General features: G+C 45.9%; 1 long non-coding RNA gene across 3 annotated transcripts in view; it reads right to left on the bottom strand.

Annotated features, from left to right (window-relative positions):
- The window catches only part of LOC144823416 (uncharacterized), a 386,557-nt gene that overhangs the window by 260,244 nt on the left and 105,131 nt on the right, over window positions 1-21,182 (bottom strand). For all 3 annotated transcript variants that reach the window (XR_013608784.1, XR_013608785.1, XR_013608786.1), the window contains exon 2: window positions 94-158. This is a non-coding gene — a long non-coding RNA (uncharacterized LOC144823416). The remainder of the gene's footprint in view (window positions 1-93; window positions 159-21,182) is intronic.

The raw sequence follows: 21,182 nt of genomic DNA, 5'->3' as shown, positions 1-21,182 counted from the left end.
AGATACAGAGAAATATGTATGTACATGTACTATAAAAACAGCTCGTTGCATTCCTTCACCTTCTCCACCTTGTTTGAGAACAGATACACTCACCTGTCCTGTGTGAGGTAATAGCCTCACCTCACCCGGTACTCACTCAGGTGTCGGGAGACCCCGCCCTAAAGACAGAAGAGACATAAATGTTACTTTTAGTGCGGGTCTCTACATACAAAAGGGTGTTTGGGCATGTAGTGGTTGAACATAAAGTCTCTTCCCCCTAGCTGGCCTCTGTCAAGCATACCCTTCATGCAGTATATCTTTGACCTTGTCGCCATGCGAATACAGCGGGAAACAACCTTTACAACGCAACTTTTACAACGAACTACCATTACAACGAAATTTTTACAACGCAAAAACTTTTACAACGCATACCATTACAATGCAGGATTTTACAACGCAAGTACCTTTACAACGCATACCATTACAACGTAAGTATTGGTAAGTATATAATTATTTTTAAAATATTATATGTTTGGGTTTTTGGGTAAAGGGGTATTTTTAGGGTTCAGGGTCAGTTTTGGGTTTTTGGGTAAAGGGGTATTTTTAGGGTTCAGGGTCAGTTTTCAGTTTTTGGGTAAAGGGGTATTTTTAGGGTTCAGGGTCAGTTTTCAGTTTTTGGGTAAAGGGGTATTTTTAGGGTTCAGGGTCAGTTTTCAGTTTTTGGGTAAAGGGGTATTTTTAGGGTTCAGGGTCAGTTTGGGGTTTTTGGGGTACAGGGTTAATTTGTAAAAATAAATTAAAATTATATTTAAATTAAATTAATTAAATGAAATTAAATAACATTTAATTATATTTAAAAAATTTAAATTAATTTTTTATTAAAAAAAATATTTTTAGGGTTCAGGCTCAGTTTTGGGTTTTTGGGGTACAGGGTTAATTTGTAAAAATAAATTTAAATTATATTTAAATTAAATTAATTAAATAAAATTAAATAAAATGTAATTATATTTTAATAATTTAAATTAATTTATATTAAAAAAAATATTATATACTTACCAATATTTACGTTGTAATGGTATGCGTTGTAAAGGTACTTGCGTTGTAATGGTATGCGTTGTAAAAGTTTTAGCGTTGTAAAAAATTCGTTGTAATGGTAGTCGTTGTAAAAGTATGCGTTGTAACGTCATACATCCGAATACAGCATATGTTCATCACTTTTAACTTGGTTTGGAGGTAGTATTTGAATAAAGTTATCTATTTACTTCCTTATCCTTTTTTAACTTGCACCATATTCCTTTCACTGCACTGTATGTTGGCCCTTGCACGTAGGTTGGTAGGGATACAACCATCTTCTGGTTCCTGTTATCTGTACACTAGACTGCACCCCGCACAGAGTCACCTCTTGTGTTAATGAGGTGCTGTGACAGGGAAGATGGAATTCCAGATGACGACACTGGCCACGAAGGGCAGTTGATGGAAATCCAGAAGCCACTTTCCTATGTCATAATAAGGCTGATTTAATTGTATTGTCTTGGTCGAGACACTCTTTATAGTGATCTGTATGTTCCAGTAGTTGCATTTCCTTTTACCTTTTTCATGTCTTTAGTCTTTTGAGATGACCACCAGATTCCACTTGTTTTTTGTATTAGTTGAGATTTGGGGATTGAATCTGTCAAGTTGGTCGGTAAATATTGTCCCTTGGACCCATTGTTCTCTAGTAGAACTGTGTTTAATAATAATAATAATAATATGGAGGAGACTCCACCCTGAAAGACAGGAAGGGACACATTTTACCTCATATACAGGGACAAGGACCAGGTTGGATTACTGTTTAGTGTCTAGAGGGTTGGCCATGGGTCTTAAGGAAGCTACACATCACCCTAGAACATATTCAGATCATTGCCCAGTGAGTACCGTGATCGCTATGCCAGGATATGATAGGCCGAGACCGCCATGGAGGTTGCAACCGAAAGCGCTGCTTGACTTGGTGTTTCGGATGGAGCTGGAGGTGGAAATAAAGGAATTTTTTGTAAGAAACAAAGGATCTATAGATAGCGTGTAAACTATATGGGAGGCCTTTAAGGTCACAATGCGCGGATATTGCATATCCAAGAGCTTTGGGGTCTTAAGAGATATTCAAAATACGCTACGGAAACTGGAACTAGATATGAAGAGGCTAGAGGATAGAATGGTACAGGGAGAGATTGGGAAAGTGCAAAGTGACTTTAGGAGTAAGTTATCTGCGTACGAGAAGGAGGCGGAAAGAGAAGGGAAATTTAGGGGGCAACATTGGGTGGCACGAAAATACGGGGAGGGGGAGCGCCCGGAGAGGGTGCTGGCAGAACTCACTCTTGCTGTCCAAGGTTACATAACACTTTCCTTGAGATGGAAACACGGGAGGAAGTGTTGCGACATGACACGGAAGGCATACTGGACATTCTCAAGGAACACTACACTGATTTGTACACCACACGTAGGATAGAAGAAGTGGAGTTGGACAATTTTTTGGGGGATGTGGCGATTTGTTGGTTGAGTGATGTACATAGACAATTTCTGAGTGCCCCATTAGAAGTAGATGAGATTAGAGAGGCCACAATGTCCCTACAGAATGGGAAGGCACCGGGGTTGGATGGGATACCCGCCAAATTTTATAAATGTTATATTGATGTTATGGCACCGGTACTGAAGGAAATTTTTGAGGAGTCCTTTGAGAGTGGGGCTCTTCCCCCTTCCATGCGAGAAGTGGTCATTACGTCACTGTTAAAGCCTGATAAACCTCCCAAGAAACCAGACTCCTATAGGCCATTGTCGCTTATTAACTGCAACACCAAAATACTGGCGAAGGTCTTGGCGGGTCGCCTAACGTTGCTGATGGATAAGATCGTCCTGATGGATCAATCAGGGATTGTTCCGGGACGGGCTACCACTAACAATCTGCGCACGTTGTTTTCCTTGATACGGACATTGGCACCTAAATTCCCGGTGGCCGCTGTTTTTTTAGATGCCTCAAAGGCCTTTGACTCCGTGGAGTGGAGGTATTTGTTTAAGGTGTTGCAGAGGATGGGGTTTCTACCGATCTATGTGTCTTGGATTAAATTATTGTATTATAGACCAACTGCCAAGGTGTTAGTTAATGGGCATGTATCTTCGGCCATTGACATTTCACGGGGTACACGTCAGGGGTGCCCATTATCCCCGTTACTATTTGCAATAACAGTGGAGCCCTTGGCGTCTAGATTGCGGCAGGTACATAGGGATAGGGTGATTTAGTGTTTTCAACAACAGATCTTGTTATCGCTATACACAGATGACATAACGTTATACGTTAGGGACCCCGAGCAAAATCTTAATCCCCTTCTGCGGGAATTTCTGGTGTTCGGCCAATTATTGGGAGTTAATATAAACTGGGGAAAATCACAGTTTTTCCCGCTTACACCCGCTGTTCCTAAGTTTACTTTAGATTATCCTTTAGAATGGTGTATTACTGAACTTCGATACTTAGGCATACAGATCCCCAGGGATAGGGTGGAAACGCTTCGGTTGAACTATGGGGTTGCAGTAACGAAACTGGTGGATAAGGGTACTTGTTGGATATCCTTACCGCTGTCGATGGTGGGGTGAGTGTCACTTATAAAGATGGTAGTGGTTCCCCAATTTGTATACTTATTTCTTAATATTCCGTACTATCCTGGTGCGTTCTTTTTTAAAACGCTCCGTACTAAATTGATAAGGTTAGAATGGGGGGTAAGAAGTCCCGACTTAAATGGTCAATTCTTGTGCAGCCATATGATAAAGGGGGTTTTGATGTGCCGGATCTGGAAATCTATTATTTTAGTGCACAGGTGCATTATGCATATCACTGAATGGCACCCACGCCATTTATGCCCCAACTGGCGGTTGAAGACTGGATTGCGCGGCCTGTTCCACTTGCCGGCATTGTTCATGGGCCTCTTAGTGTAGTGGAGACGCCATACACAACAGTCACTTGCACAATTGACGCATGGCAACGAATAGCACGGATGTTGGGAACGCGTCTCCTATATTCACCACGGCTTTCGTTGGTGTACCATCCAGACCTTGTAATGCTGCATGAAACGGGGTTCCAAGTTATGTGTAAGCGGCTGAAGATGTCAACATGGGGAGATATGTTCTGTGATGGCCGGTTTAAAACACGAGAGCAGTGCTTCCGGGATACCCCACCTACACCCTTGGACCATTTCTTATACATCAGACTGCGACAGGGAATGCGGAACTTGATTCCGGATTATCCGTGTGAGCCGGAAACGTTTGCCCCATTACATTTCATTCTTAGTTCCCCTGATGGGAAGCACATAGTGTCGGGTTTGTATCGCATAATACGGGCGGAGAAAATGGGGGTAAGCAGTTTGGCCCGCGGCCACTGAATGGAGGATTTGGGACAGGAAGTGTCGGAGGATCAGTGGCGGTATTGTTGTAATGTCACGGGTGAAGTGTCCTCTAGCTGTCGGTTTAAGATAATACACTATAAATTTCTGCAACGTGTGTATTACACGCCCGTAAGGAAATTAAGGTTCCGTCTGTCGGACAATGATAGATGTGAGAGATGTCAGAGGGAGGGGGCTGGCTTTATGCACCTGGCGTGGGAATGTCCAGCTATAAGCGAGTACTGGGCAAAGATACATGTGGCATTTGAACAAATGCTAGAAATAGCGAGAGAAAGGGATACTGTGCTGATGTTATTGGGATATACTGCTCATATACCCAAGCAGAGCAGAAAGTTTCTAGATATTGCTCTATTAATGGCAAAACACAGATTGGCTTGTAGATGGGGGCGGGATCCGAAATTTAAAGAATGGGTGCGGGATCTTGTATACTGTCAGGAACAGACGGCTGTCTACGCAGAATTAATACCGCTTACATCTAGGCCGAAGGATATATGGGGGCCCTTACAAACTTATTTGCTACATATGGATGGGGATAGCTCCACTAGGTCTGTGGGGCAAGGGACAGTGGGGAATGAAGAACTACCTGCATTGTCCTGAATGATGCACTTAGGGTGCCACATTCTGATAAGCCTTTGCAAGTTGATGTTGGCAGATGTATTATCTGAGGGATATGTTTTTCCTGTGGATCATTAGTGGGGTAAAGGCTATTTCCATTGTGGACATGTTCAATATGAAGCCAGACTATGGATGTGTATATGCTATTGTTATATTGACTTATGGACTACCCTCTCAGAGGACATGATATGGAATGGTTGGAGAGAGATAAAGGACTCACCCGGTGAAAATGAACTGTTTGCTATATGTGGAATTATGAAAATATAGCAATTCTGCTTCTTGATACTCTGGCGTCACACGGTATGATATTGTATTGTTGTAAATGTATGAAAATGGTACAAATAAAGTAAAAACAAAAAAAAGGAACACTCCTTTCTTGAGGTGAGGTCTCAAACAGTCTCTCTTACGTTCTGGGGGTTCTTTAGTAGATTCCAGATTGGTGCCAGTAGCACACAATACGGAATTCTCACTATTTCCTAATCTCATACCAAAGGCATGCAGCTTTGTTCAAAACCTTTAACCTAACCTTTTTTAAGTACTTGGAATACCAACATCATAAAAATAAAAAAAATTGACCCACATAGATCTGCTAACATTTCTTGAAATAGTACCCTCATTTTAGCAGTTCCAGGAAATATAATCTGGGGTCTAAATATCTTAAGGGGAAAAGCCCAGTAATATAACTGCATGTCTTTAAACCTTAGTCCCACTTTTATGAATTTCTTCCAGAAGAACCTTGCCTCTTTGGAACTCAATAAAAGGCTATTGATTTTCCCTTGCAATGGGGGGTGGGGGGGTTTATGGGGCCTGGATTGCAATTACACAACCTCCTTGTATACCTAATACATTCATGGCCGGCCCATAGATACTTCCAATTCACCCTATCAAAGGCTTTAACTACGTAAAATGTTAATGATCACTCGTGTTGTCTGTTCTGATAGGTGAATAGATCCTATAATTGTTTGTGTCAGCTCCTGTACCGGCCTGCCTGGAACAAAACACTTTTGATCTTCATAGATTGATGTCACGCAATTCTGCATCACCCAACCCCCAAAAAGATCACAAAGATGTTGAGACAAGAAGCTGTCAGATGTGAGAGAAGTTATCTAATACACGCTGATGACACCCATGAGCTGTCCCACTGCGGTAGTCACCGCTGGCACGGCGGGGGTCCGCCCACCATCCACACTTCAAAGACCCCCAGCCATATTAGGATGGCTGGGGGGTCTTTGAAGCGGCAGACGGAAAGACCTTCCGCCGCTTTTCCGCTGGTCGACTTGTCGACCGGGCGGAAAACATAGTTAATATGATGGTGGCGGTCTCGGCAAGACACCGCCATCCATATTAGGATTACAGCGGTGATCAGCCATTCCATGGTGGCGTTGCCGCCATGGAAAGGCATGTGGTCTATGCCTTTGGGGGCCCGTAGCTGGCCCCCAGGAAGTTGGGTGGTGGGTGGTGTAGAGGTACCTATGGTATCCCTCTGCATTGGCATGGACAAAGTGGCAGGCACCACGCGGTGCCTGCCACCTTGTGCATGCCAATGCACAACTCGCATTCCCTGTATTGTGGTGGGTGGTGCTGTGAGCAACGCCTGCCACAATGCTGAGAATAGGGGATGCCACGGTGGCGGTGGCATCCTAATTGCAGGTGCGGGACCGCCGCACCCATTGCGGACATTCCTGTATTCCGTTACCCATCGTAATGATGCCCTAAATTATTATTGGAATGGAATAGGTAAGATTCCAAGTTCTTTGACATGGTTTCAAGGTAAGCCAAAACGTATTTTTGGGGGGGGATTTGCTGACAAAGCTGAATTCGCACATTTGAGCTGCACAGAAAGAGGAATACTGTGTTATATGATACTTTTTGCTAGAGTGGAGATATGTAAAAATCGGATCTTACCCACACCTCCCATTTCGCAATTGTGGATAGCCAGACTCTGTTGGTACTCCAATTTAGATATGGAATATCCAGGAACTGTAAGGCAAAATATATGAGCAAAGCTAGATCGGTGGTGCAACCAGTGAAGGGTCCAATCATTATACCAAAAGGCACACTGTGGCTGTTCATAATTGAGTCTGGCTCCCAGTGACCCTAAATTAGACCCAAAAAAGCTAGGATAAGGTAAAGAGAAATATGTCTTGAGTGGCCCAACATATGGTGCACCATTCTTAAATATGGTAAATGAGGAATAACAAAAAGAGAGACACAAGGCAGACAACATGGTAACCAGTTTTTACTTTAACACTGGAACAAACAGTACACACAGCATTATGCTGGTTTGACAGACCCAGGCTTAGTCTGACAGCAGAATGAGGTTTGTTTAGCATTTTGCTGCCACCCTACCTTAGTGTAAAGGGGCAGAACCAAGCGATGCCTGCCCAAGTGGAGTGCTGGAGTACGTTCTCTGCACAGACACCGGTATACAGCCTTTACAACGAAACTTTTACAACGAACTACCATTACAACGCAACTTTTACAACGCAAACCATTACAACGCGTAGCGCTGGGGGGTGCTCTAGGATAGGGAATAGGTTTAATGTACTATCCAACACCTTCCCTACTATCCACGGGGACTGGAGTTGGAATAGTAAATTAAACTATTCACTATCCAGCGCCCAAAAGCATTATGCGTTGTAATGGTATGCGTTGTAAAACGTACGTTGTAAAGGTAGGCGTTGTAAAAGTATGCGTTGTAACGTCATACATCCACAGACACCATTCTGGAGAAAAATTATATAAGTCAAACATTAAAGCAAATTCTACATCTGTTTTACAATGCACTCCGAAAAACTGATCATAAAGGCTTTTACCTTAGGGGAAAGAAGTATGACTCTAGTGAGACGTAAATATTTTTTTCTGGTTTCACACAGCTGCCCAAGGCACCTGAGCTACGCCTCAATTGACAATGCGCCATCACCAAAGAACAGAGCCACAACCCATCTTTTCAGCTAGATTTCTTCTAAAATTGCCACCAGCCGTGGCTTTAGTGCCAGGGAGCACTGACTAAATGTATTGAAAACATTTATATTCAAGATTTGAGTTGAGTTTGTAAAAAATGAAACAAACGCCCTCAGGCATCTTGGCACTGAACTGATTAACAGCATCGGGAATAATTTGTAGATAATCAATAGATTCATTGTAAGAACCTTCTTAAACATAGAATGGCCTTCTATTTTGTGCAGGCTGGTAATTGTGCTGCATGAAACAGGAGGAAACCGGAAGCTGGGCAATACAAGCATGAATTGTCACAAAGAACTTGGGAGGCGGAATAGTCATTTTGATACAGAGCAGATTGGTGAGCTTGGAGACAGCTTGGAACAGAGCCTTTGAGGATTTGAAAGTATGAAAAATAGCATTTGAAAAAAAAAGACCTCCTATAACCAGAAAGAGACAACTTGTAATGCTTAAGTTATTGACATTTATGTGGCGCTTTCAAAGTCTGCTGTATGTCAGTGTGTGACACTGTGTGTACATACAAGTTTGTGTTTTTCAAAATTCAAAACGATATATTATACTTACAAAGTTCACGTCTTGCAGCTCTATTTCTCTTCCCCTGGCCTCAGCCAGATATCCCTAAACTACTTCCAGCCTCTCTTGTTCTCTAAAGAATGATGCTGAATTGTTTATCAGGCCATTCTTGGTTGTTTTTTTTTAGCACTATATACTACACACTGCAAGATTTCAGGGACCAGGACCAAATACAGAGGTGAAACTAAGGGTTTCCTTTAGAGCTTGGCAGAGTGTGAGTACCACCATAACTCAGCACTGCTTCCTCCCAACCAAACTCACTGTTCCTGTCTCGGTTAAGAATTGGTGAAAGACCCATGTTTACACGAGTTGCGTCTTATGACACGGCGGCCCACTTGCCGAGGGGGAGCCGAGTCACAATCATGGTCATCCCGCTCTATTGATGGCAGGGCTACCACCACTCATTCGCCCTGCCTGAGTCATTATGGGTACAGACAAGGAATATGGAGAAGGGCCCACACACACAGGGAGAAAGCTCCCTGCGCCTCAGGCCACCAATGTTTTGTATTTGTGAAACAAATTCCCACTTTGAGAGTTTATTTTCTCAATACAAATAAGTTGCCCAACGTGTGCTTTAAAACTGGAGCCTGGTCAACAATCCTGCAGTTTCTGAAGGGGGTTTCCCTGCTATTGCTTTCCTCACATCACAGACAACTCACCTAGGCAGGTGGGAAATCTGTAAATGGCATTTGAATGACATCAGAGGTTAAGCTGGCGGAATATAGTGGGAGTGATGTTCCCATATTTTTTCAGATATACAATACCAGTTACGTACACTTTGTTATAATAACAAAACACTTGAGAGCAGATAATGGCAACCTCAAGTGCCTCTCGCTTAAAGGGAAGGGTACCCCATTCTGTGAAACCAATGGAGAAGCAGACAGAGAAAGCAACAACAAGCCTTCCTGCCAGGGTGACTGCTACCTGAAAAACAAATATGTGAATGTATTCAACTAGTTAATCATTAAATCCAGAGGCTGCTTACTTGGCCAGGAGGGATCTCAACCCCCCTAGTCTTTAGGGGGTAAAATCTTTAAATCTGTATTTGAAGGAAAAGGGTCGAAATCCCTTGGAAACCCAAATAGATACTTAGAATTACTGGAATACAACAAAAAAACTTGTAAAGAAAATGAACTGTCTTACAAAGGGTTTTTATTATGATACGGTTGACTCAATTTTAACAGGAATTTTATTTCTGATCAGATGAATGTGAAACAGGAACTAATTGTTTTAACAGTGTATTAATGATTTTTTATTAGGATGTCTATGTGCCGCAAAACATGTTGCTTGGTGTAATGGTTTTTCCAAAGACCGAAAACTTGAATAAATAAACTTGAAACTTGAAAACTAAACTAAAGGCTACTTAGAAGCCAGTATATGGTTTTAATTGATGGAGTCACTTGAGGCTTCATGGTGACAAAGATTTATTCTTTTTGAGGGATAATTCCAGGGTGTTTCAGCTAAGTTCTCAAGGGCACCAATCTAATGGAAACTTATAAAGAAATCATTTGCAGGAGGCACAGTCTGATTGCATATTACTAAAAATACATATCCTTAAAGCTCTTGTGTTATGTTAAAAACTGAAGGACGGGGGACGTGGCTAGCGGCCGAGTGTGATGGCCGCAGCCTGAACGAGCTCCGACCGACCCGTGGCTGATAATAAGGACACAGTCGGAAGATTGGGTCCACCCCGGACGAGAGCGACGTGATCGGATGCCCAAGATCCTCTGGAGGGCTTCGATATGATATTTGTGGGGCCGTGACCCCGGGGACGGGACTGGCGGCTGAATTACTGGCCCGGAGACTAAGCTCGGCAAAATGGCGGTGCCGGCGCGGGCGCTGGGTTGAGGAGTGCCCGGCTCTGCGTGGGACGTCCTGCGCTTCTCGACTTTTGGCCTGGACTGAACTGGCTCCCCGGATGGGGGAGCGCGACGCCGAGGGCAGGAAGATATAGCCCTCTCCTGAGGATCGGGGCTTACCGAGTTGTGGCCTGGTCGGCCCGGGAGGCGGCCTAATCGAGGCCCCGGCTTTGGGGCCTGGCGCTGGTCGCCGCCGGGAGAGGTGCGCGGCCGGACTGGTGTGGACCCTCCCTCCTTTCCTCCCCCCTGCCTCTGCCTGCGGGACTCTTCGCCTGGGACCTTTGGGAGCGGGGTCACTGCGGCAGAGAGCTGCGAAGACGGCTGCTCCAGAGGGGACCTCCCCCCCGCCCCCCTGAAGTCTGGAGGCGCCGACTGGGGTGCGGCGCTACTCAGGGCCCCGGCTTTGGGGCCTGACGGAGACTGGTGGTCATTGTTAGACGGCAGTACGTGGTGACACACGTGAACGCGGAGCGTTCATTGGAGGGGTCAGCAGCAATCGTGGTTTGGGCTGGCAGCGTTGTGGAGGCCGTCCCCCCCTCTCCCCTCCGTGTTGGGCACAGAACTTCAGAGGGCTTGTTGCTCCAGTGGGACGCTTGGGGGGGGCAGACATTTGCTGTGCCATGCCTCCGCCCCTCCCCCGGCGCAGGACCTGATGCTGTGTGGCCATATAACTGTCCAAGGAAAGCGGGATTCGGCCCTTGGCCGTGTGGGCCACGCCGTGGTGCTCAGGGGGCGACTGGTGTCTCTGCTCCCCCCCCACTGTAATAGATTTTCCCGGGGGGCGCATTTGGCCCCTTTGTTTCTAAAGACATTTCCGGGGGCCAGGATGGTCTGAGGGCAAAGACTGGTCCTGCTGGCATAACCCGCGTCACCCATATACGGAAGGTGTTGGAGCTCACAACTGTGTGTTCTTGGCGTGTCCCCTGCGAGCAATTGCTGATGGCAAGTGCGGCCTGAAATTGGGGTTCAGCCTATTTCGCATCCTTCCCGTCCTCGGGCACCTGAGGGTATCAGTCTGCCTTCCTGAGATCTTTTGGAGCCGGTGGTTGCTGCTGGAAGATAGGGACTGCTAATATCGCCCGCCACCGGGCCTGTTCCATATGCCGTCGAAGAAAATGGCGACAGGGGGCAGAGGTTAGAGGGGCAACCCGCAGGCACAGTTGTCCAAGTTCGCCTGGACCAAGGGGACGGACAAGGGGGACTCGTCGAAGCGGATAAGACAGGAACGGGGGCGTCGTCCACCCCGACCAAGGAGCCAACACTTCACGACGTCCTGGCGGCCATTGGGGATATGCGCACATCCATGGACTCTGTCACTACTGAAGTCTCCCTCCTCCGTGCAGACTTCAAGCAAACGAATGAAAAAGTGAAGGAGCTCAAGGTGGTGACAGCAGCGCTACAAGAGGATACCTCTGAGTTGCAGCGGCAAGTGCTAGACCTGAAAAAGAAGCAGACTCGCATGACGCGACAGCTGGATGACTACGAAGGGAGGGCCCGCCGGAACAATATACGAATCCTTGGGGTTCCGGAAAAAACAGAGGGGCCTACTACGGACCTTTTCGTAGAGGAGTTAATTGGGAAACATCTGAAGCCTAAGGCACTCTCCGCCTTTATCTCCGTCGAGCGCGCTCACAGAGTGCCAGGCGGGCGACCTAAGCCAGGGGCCCCACCGAGACCCATAATTGCGAGAGTTTTTAATTTTAGGGACAGGGATAGTATCCTACAGGCCTCCAGGACTGGCCCACCGCTGAGGATAGAAACTATGAGGTCTCCTTCTTTCCTGATTTCACGCCACGGGTTCAGGCGCAGAGGCGTAGATTTCAGGCAGTCAAACAGGAACTCCGCAGCAGGGAAATCAAGTATGCCATGCTCTTCCCGGCCAAATTGAGAGTGGAATGGGACGGTAAGCCGTGGTTCTTTGACTCTCCAGATGCAACTTGGGAATTGCTGGAGGGCTGGACACAGGTCGGCGACGCGAGAGGAACCCGACGCAACAGGTCAAAACTACAGGAGGGTGAGGAGTCTGCTGCTTCGGTGGTGGAGGCTGGAATGGAGGCCAGTGGACTGGATGAGCAGGAATGAACAGTAGCATTGCCCGCCTGATGGACTGGGGGGGGGGGGGGGGGGACCACGAGGGGCGCCTGAGTTGGATGTCCTGATTGTGTAACAGGCCTATTTTCTGTTTTTTTTGATAGATATGTTGTGATGTTATTCTAGAGGTTGTGTCCTAAAATGATAAGCGATGATCTCTTATGTTCGAAGTGTTAGCCACGTGTTGGGGGGGACCGCTTCTCCTCAGCGTATTTAGCACGGTTTGGGGTAGTACAGGCACTCTGCCTTGTTGGGGGGTGGGCAGTTTGAGATCCACAGGCAGTGGAGCAGGGAGGGGTGTGGGGGGGAGTTGGAGGGGGGATGTTGGGGGGATTGAAGATATTGATTGCAGTGACATTGTACGGCTTGCATTTCCATTGGCAGAAGAGGGATGGGGATTGTTGTGCTTTCTTTTTTGTTTCGGCTTTGGGCTACATCTTATATTTCCTTGTGATAAGGTACAAGATACAGTGATGGGACTTCATGGCGATGTTGATTGTAATGGCAGACGAGGAATTGGGTGACACGGAGATTAATAGTGGTGCCCCGGTTGTGGCCCTGGTGCCTCCCATGACCTTCTTACTTGGAACGTGCACGGGTTGGGGGACAAAATTAAGCGAGGATTAGTATTAGTATTAGTCCGCCGGGCTGCCCCAGCGCTTGTATTGCTCCAGGAGACGCACTTGGTAGGGTCGACTTGTAAGGCCCTGGATCGCTGGGGGTACACGATGGTGGTGCATTCTGAGTTCTCCACTGGGTCCAGAGGAGTGGGCATATTGATGCGCAAACGCTTCCCTTTGATTGTACAGCAGGTATGGAAAGATACGCAGGGTCGCTTTGCAGCTGTCTCTTGTTTATGGGAGGGAAGAAGGTTCAATGTGGTGACAGTATACATTCCACCGGCCCTTCATGCGGTGGCATTCCCCGCCCTTAGTGCTTTTCTGTTGAGATTGCCAGAAGGTGAACTTATAATAGGGGGAGATTTCAATGCAGTTTTGGACGATGAGCTAGACCGCCATCCTTGCAGGCAGCCGGGGTCGGGTAGGTCTCGACCGACAGGCTTCATAGAAGCCCTAGGCCTTACGGATGGGTGGAGGTTTAAACACCCTATGGAACGCGGGTACACCTACTACTCAGGGGTGCACAATAGTCTCTCGCGTATCGATCACTTCTTCCTCTCCGCAGATAGTCTGCCCCATTTAACGGAGGCAGCGATAGGCCCCAGAGGTATTTCAGATCACTCACCGGTCTCCCTGACATATTCCACCTACATTACGGCACGAAGGCGTATTTTCCCGATTTCCCCTGGTTACCTACAGGTTCCCCAAATCAGAAAAGAGGTGGTCTTGGCCACAAAATATTATTTCCCGGAAAATGCGGACTTGGTCCGCTCGCCTGGGGTCCTCTGGGAGGCGTACAAAACAGTAATACGGGGCCAAGCGATAGCTACCATAATGGGTCACAAGCGGGCTTTACACGCTGACCTCCAGATGATCGAGGGTGACCTTGCACTGCTACAGTCCAGGCATGAGGAAGACCCTACTGAGGAGGCTACGCAACAGTTGCGCCTTAAACAGGCGGAATGCACTGAATATCAGCGGGCCCAGGTCCGACAACGGCTTGCGCGGTCGCAACACACTGTCTATGAGGTTGGGGATAAGGCGGGGAGGCTTCTGGCCTGGCTGGGCAGAAAGGAGCGGGCTCAGAGGACGATCGCGCAACTCCGCACCCCATCCGGCGATGTCATCACCGCTCCTGAGGACATCGTCGATAACTTAGCCGACTACTATGAGATAACCTATACCCCCGCCGCCCACATGTCAACAGAAGAGGCGCAGACATATATCCAAGATATAAAAATGCCCTCACTAACAGACGCTGAAGCATTGCTCTTGGACTCTGACTTTACGAAGGACGAGGTCCTGCTTGCAATACACTCCTTGCAATCGGGTAAGGCCTCGGGTCCGAACGGTATTCCTATAGAGCTCTATAAGCGCGTTTCCGACCTCACGGCTTTGCCTCTTTTGATAATGTTTGTAGATAGCCTGTAAGGGGGAATTGCCGCAAGATCAGCGGACAGCCACGATAATTGCTATACCGAAACCTGGCAAGCCTCCGGACGAGTGCACGTCTTATCGCCCGATTTCCTTATTAAATGCGGAAGCAAAGATATTGGCAAAAATGATAGCTTGTCGCCTTACCCCGCACTTGGCAACGCTCATACACCCGGATCAATCCGGGTTTATGCCAAACAGAAATACTGCGCTAAATTTGAGGCGAGTCCACGCGGTAATGGCGCAGATAGCTAGTCTGCCTGTGCCAGCGGTGATTCTTTCGTTGGATGCCCGAATGGCTTTCGACATGGTCGAATGGCCGTATCTTTTCGCGGCTCTGCGGCTTCTGGGCTTCGGCCCCAAGTTTTGTTCTTGGGTAAAGCTACTGTATACCAAGCCCCTTGCGCATGTGGTGGCTAACGACCATATTTCCAGGGATTTTCAACTCGGCCGTGGCACGCGTCAGGGGTGCCCGTTGTCGCCTCTGCTTTTCGCTTTAATCCTAGAGCCCCTGGCGGCATGGATAAGATGGGACCCCATGATTAAGGGACTGAGCTGGACAGAGACGTGGGAGGATCGCATATCTCTCTACGCTGATGATATTCTTCTTTATTTGACCATGCCCAGGCGATCAATAATAGTACTTCTTAACATTTGCTAAATTTTCGGCAGGGCTTCAGGATACACTATTAACTGGTCTAAATCGGTTTTGTTTGTTCTCAAGGGACCCCCACCGTTACTGCCGGCTGATTGTCCATTGGTGATTACTGATGGGCCATTTAAATATTTGGGGGTTTGGGTGACGCCTAACCAGGCTACCTTTTTTCAACGTAATCTGCTACCCCCGCTTGACCGGTTCCGTACGGATGTGAAGCATTGGCACACCTTACCGCTGACCCTTTTGGGGAAAGCAGCGTTATTCAAAATGATGACTTTACCCCGGTTATTGTATATCCTGGAAAACACTCCGTATCTTGTGCCTTTGAAATACTTTGCGTCAATAAATACACTGGTTTCAGGTCTCCTCTGGGGGGATAAGCCAGCACGCGTTTCCAGGCAGAAGCTGGTATGATGGGGGCATTGCCCTTCCGGATATTCAACTGTACTACTGGGCGGCACAGTTGAACATTATAAATCACTGGCTTCATGCTCCGCAGACTGAACCGGCGTATAAAGCGGATAGGTACGACCTGGGCGGCGGAGGGGTACTGGCAGCGCTCTATGATGTTAAGAACGCGGCGGCCCTGGTAGGCCCTACGGGCCACACGGTGAGGCTGTGGTACTTGGCCTCGGCTCGCCTCAAATGTAAAGGTAAAATTACGCAGATGACACCGCTTCGGTCATCGCGCCGACTCGGCCAGCTCGGCAATAGTAAGGGATTTGAGGCCTGGGATATGATTGGCATCTCGACGGTTGGGGACCTATGGCGGCGGGGCGCAGCCATCACGTTTGACCAACTAGTGGACCAATATGATTTGGCACCTACGGAGCGCTTCAGATACTTACAGATTAGCCATGCTCTCCGATCGGTACTTCCTGCTGGTGAGGAGCTGCCTGAATCCACGCCGCTGGAAGATAGACTGCTTACGGAGCATATGCCTAAAAAAGCAACCTCGCTTGTGTATCGTAAGCTGGTCAATAATTTGCCCAACCTCACTCTGAAACTGAAGGCAGCCTGGATGGTTGAGGTAGGCGATCTGGATGAGTCTGACTGGCAAACCGCGTTATCATCTGCTAAGGAGGTGGCTGTGTCATCTAGGCTCCGATTGGTGCAGCTAAAGATCCTACATCGAGTGTATTATATTAGGGTCACTCTTTACAAGATAGGGAGAATTGCACATCAGTATTGCTTGCGGGGAGGAGGGAACTTTCTTTCATACCATTTGGGACTGCACATTAATCGCTGTTTTTTGGGCCAAGGTCATGCGTACCACATCACAAGTACCGAAGTTCACACTGGTTCAGGAGCCGCGCTGTTGCCTGCTCAATATTTGGGAGCCTAACGATTTGAGTCACTCCATGCAGGATTGGGCCACGCTCGGTATTATGTATGCTAAACGAAACTTAGCTAATGCTTGGGGATCCCCCTGGTACCGACGCTCAGGGACTGGTGTGCAGATCTGGATTTTGCGATGGTGGCAGAAAAAGCGGTGTATTTGAATCGAAAATGCCTGCGGAAGTGGGCCAAGATTTGGGGGGCTTGGAATGAGTATAGAGGGTTCATCTGCGACCCACCGCAGCTGGATAGTGACACTGACTCCGATTAGAGGTGGGGGGGGGGGCTTCAGGAACGGAAGTGGAGGGGCTGTTGTATTGCCCTAATCGTATTTTGCTCTTTGTAACTGAGTCGCTGTATTTGTTTTCATTCGTCTTTTTGATTTGCCCTTACGAATGTATGACCTACATGCCTTTCTCAAATGCCAATGTTTATTTTTTATGTTAATAAAAAAGTTTTAAAAAAACAAAAACTGAAGGACACATTTACGAACTTGTCATGTAATTCAGCACAGCAACCAAAGTTGCTGCACTGTGTTGTGTGAAAGAGAGAGCAGAACAGCACCATATCTACTAAGATATGGCACTGTTTTCCTCTCTTCTTCTGCTGGCATACATTAGGCTACACAGTAGTGCAAGGTTATATGCTTGATGTCATGCATAGTTTTTGTATTGGAAAGGGATCTTTATCGTACAAAAAATATGCTTTAACAACGTGTGTTGTACAGTGCAGCACGCAGGCAAAGTTGGAAAAGTTTGGTCACTTTTTAAAGTTGCTCCACTTGAGGAGGCACATGGTTTTGGCCCAAATCCTTGTCCACCAATGTTAGTAGTTAGGTATTCACGACAAAACCCATAGGCGGTTGCCTGGAAATATCCATATACCATCAGTAGTACGCCCCCTTGTTGCAAAGTAGCACAAAGTAGTGTATAGTGCTACTTTCTGTTCCTTTCAACAGCTTTCCAACAGAATAATGATTGGTCTTAGAAAGTAAATCTCACAGCACATTGCGTTGGGTTTGCGTCATTTTTGTGATGCAAATCCAGGGCAAAGTATTAATCATTCGGTGCCTAAATCTCTTTGTACAATTAGCAGCAGCCTATCTCATACTGTGTGTAAAACCATTTTTAAGTATTGACATGCATATTCACAGTACTTTCAGTCGCAGTTTTAGATATCGAAGCAATAAATACACTTTGCTATTCCCCAGTGCACCAACCAGAATTCAGTACTGTGACTCGTTGCACACCAAAATATCTGACGTGATCGTATTAACCTACTGAACGTTCATCATATAAAAGAATGCTTTACCCATCGATATTTTTAACACAATTCCCATTCATTTTTATGCACTTCAACCTCTGGATAAACGTCAAAATACTTTGTGTGAGACTAAAGCCGTTTAGCACAACTGGCGTTGCACGCATGGGCACCGGTGTTACTTAAGACCTGAACTTTTCTCAGGGAGGCGCCTGGCAACTTTCGATACCACATTTTCATTACTGCTTGCTAAATCAGTTAAGTTATGAACTTCACAATTTAGAGAGGTGGGGGGGTGCACACCCGTTAGTTCTCCTTAGCCCCAAAGGGATAATGCATGTCACACTCTTTTCTATGATGAGTTAGGCTATCCAGATTCAGCGTGTTATGAGCTAGATAACCCTTAACCCTGCCTGAGAACGAAAATCTTATCTGCAGGGGATATACATCACAACAATAGACACACACAGTAGTTTGTGTTTTACAATGTAGATGAAAAGGTAAACAACACTCTAAGAAGCCATCTGAAATCTAATACATGTTTAATGCTAAAAGATAGCATGTAACAAAATATTCCAGGTGCAAATTCACAATATCAACAGCTCACACTTGCTGTGGAGCATAAAATGCTAAATTGACAACATTTTTTACTTTCTTTTACATATAATGCAGAAGGCATAGGATAGAATACGTGGTCTAATATGAAACTCAGGAAAGCTGCTAAAGAGCAGGTGCCTAGGTCTTCTTGTGACAAGGCCTCCAAATAGAGAGACAGTGAGGTGTTGTATAGCGTTTTTAGGACCCTAGTGTAATTTTACCGATTCATGCCCTTATATAGGTATAATTCACATTACCCTTATATAGGCATAGAAATCATACCCATATTTAGACATAATCCGTCCAGTCCAAATACGGCATGGCTACTTCCACTAGTTCCAAAAAGCCACAACAATTTCTTGGAAATACTCAGCTTCAGCAGTCAGGGACATCCCCTTTCTTGAATATTGATTTGTCCTAGAAATGATGGCGTTTTCAAAGAACTACCGTTCTTTGGTGACGTTATTATGTCCGACCTTATGTCAATCCAGGCACCTTCAAGGTATAAATATGCCTACACTTGCCCTAGCAAACACACGGTGGTTTGGAGCAGTTCGACTATCTACTTGCCCGACGCATCTCGCTACAGCAAGTACCGAAGGAAGCCGACCCTCCCGCTGACAGAGAGGCTGCCGTTCTCTCGCTGAGAATCCAGCTCCAGTGTTTCCAAGCTCCCCTTGCGGGGTGTTGGGAAATCGAGTCCCGAGACAGAGATACCAGACCTCCTTCATTCTAAGACCAACGTACGGAGCTGATTAGACCCTAAGAGAAATCTTGGATAGATTCTTGGCAAAGAAACTAAACACTTACTTACTTCTTCCCTCGTACTAGACTTAGGTTAGATACATCGGGGAAGGCGTATTTTAGAAGCACCAGTTGAGTACTTTTAGTCTTTGTTATTTATGTATGTATTTTATGGCTTAGAAACCGTACCATGCTTTTACAGTATTATTTCATAATACTCTTCTTGCTGTACGCATTATACTTTACAGCCAGTATTAAGATTGTAGCAGTTCATTTCTTCTGCATGAGAAAGAAGACTGTTCAATAAATACTTTTATTGAAAACGCCCGTCTCTCTATTTCTCTGCACCTCCGGTGAAACGAAGCATGCAATATTGACCGAGTGAAATATCTATCTATTGTTTCCACGACTCTGAAGATCAGTTTATTCTTGGGGAAACAAAGTTGTCATGTTTATGCGGCTGTCAAAAATTAATCCCTTCTTGTGTATTCGAGAAAGTTTCTAGTGACCTCTGATCTAGCTTGCACTCACAATTAAGTCTAATATATTCGATAGAGACCGAGTCGACTTAAGTCCTACGTCACATCTATAGGATATATTATTCCAATGCGCAGAGCCTATTGGGAATATAGGAACTACACTACATGGCGCCCAACGTTTGGTAAGGCACTAATTTAACACTAGGTACTAGAGTAACTCAGTCGTGTTTTTCAGAGACCCCTTTTTCCCGTAAAATACTCCAATAGATGTCTGGAGTGGGTAAAAGGATAAAATATCCGCCATAACTGAGTAGGACGAAAATCCTATGTATTAGTTTTTGGTTTGATTCAACGTTGAAGGATACAGTTTTCCAAAATATTGTTCACCTTATCCTTGTTTCCTTGAAACTTGCTCTGCAAACTTACAGTCAACAAAATTACTGAAAACTAGACCGGTGGAGCTGCAGCTGCAGCCAGACCGTGTTTAGACGTTACAGGTTTCCAACAAAATGACCCGATGCTATAATGATCCCGAAAAACTTAAGGTAAACCAACACTATAAAGCTAATAACAAATGGCCTATAATCAAGAGGTGGTAGGGTAATTTTCGTCATAGAGGCACATGAATATCGGCAGACAGAGGTATTCCATTTATGGATTGTCTTCCCTGAAGCAAATCCAGTAACAGATGTGTTCCACTTCTATAACGTAGAGGAACCTCCAACGGAATACGTTCCTTTTGAGGACATTGAAATTCCACTAACTTACCAAGAGCATCAGCTCTGGTTTAAAGGCGCGCTACAAATCACATTACCAGGCTCGGTCCTCTAGGTAGACCAGGAGCAACATGGCCGGTACTAGCCAGCTATACACCACATCCTGACATTGAAGAAAGGTCAAGTGAAGAACTATTAGTTCAACTAAAACAATTAATCAAAATACATAGACAATTGGTTCAATATGTCTTGGGACTCTAACAGTCCAACCTGCTATCAGGATTCCACAGCAAACCCCTCATCAGGGGAACACAAATAAAATTACACCACAGACCATACAATCAGTCATTCGTAAATTACCCGCAAAACGGGAACAAATTCGATTCTGGTTAGCTCAAAAAATTACTCAAATCGAGGCAGTATTTCCTGACAGTACACCTCATGAGAAACACAGAATTTTAACATTCTGTTTACCAATGGGGAGCGCACCAAATCTGGAGGACTGTGACACTTGGGGAACAGTCTTTGCTGCAATCTACACAAAAACCTATAGTGTTCCGTCTATGGCGGTAATACCAGACGTCCTGAAACAGATTCAAAATGAATACGGGCCAGAGCCTGCTTTGAATCTAGGTATGAAATTACTTAAAGATTTCAAACAGGTCTCAGCTATAATTAAGGCTCCCGGTTTTCCGTTTGAACAGATTTTTACTTATAAATGCAGACGGAAAACTTTTTGTCCTTCGTCTGTATTTATAAATAATAACGGAAAAATACTGACAAAGTGCTTTAGCTCAGGGTTGGCTGATCTGATGCATAGAATGCAGGCTGCTC

Source organism: Lissotriton helveticus, chromosome 3_1 (genome assembly GCF_964261635.1).
Source record: "Lissotriton helveticus chromosome 3_1, aLisHel1.1, whole genome shotgun sequence".
Lineage (NCBI taxonomy): Eukaryota > Metazoa > Chordata > Amphibia > Caudata > Salamandridae > Lissotriton > Lissotriton helveticus.
Note: the sequence above shows the minus strand (reverse complement) of the source record. Positions and strands in the feature narration are given on the sequence as shown.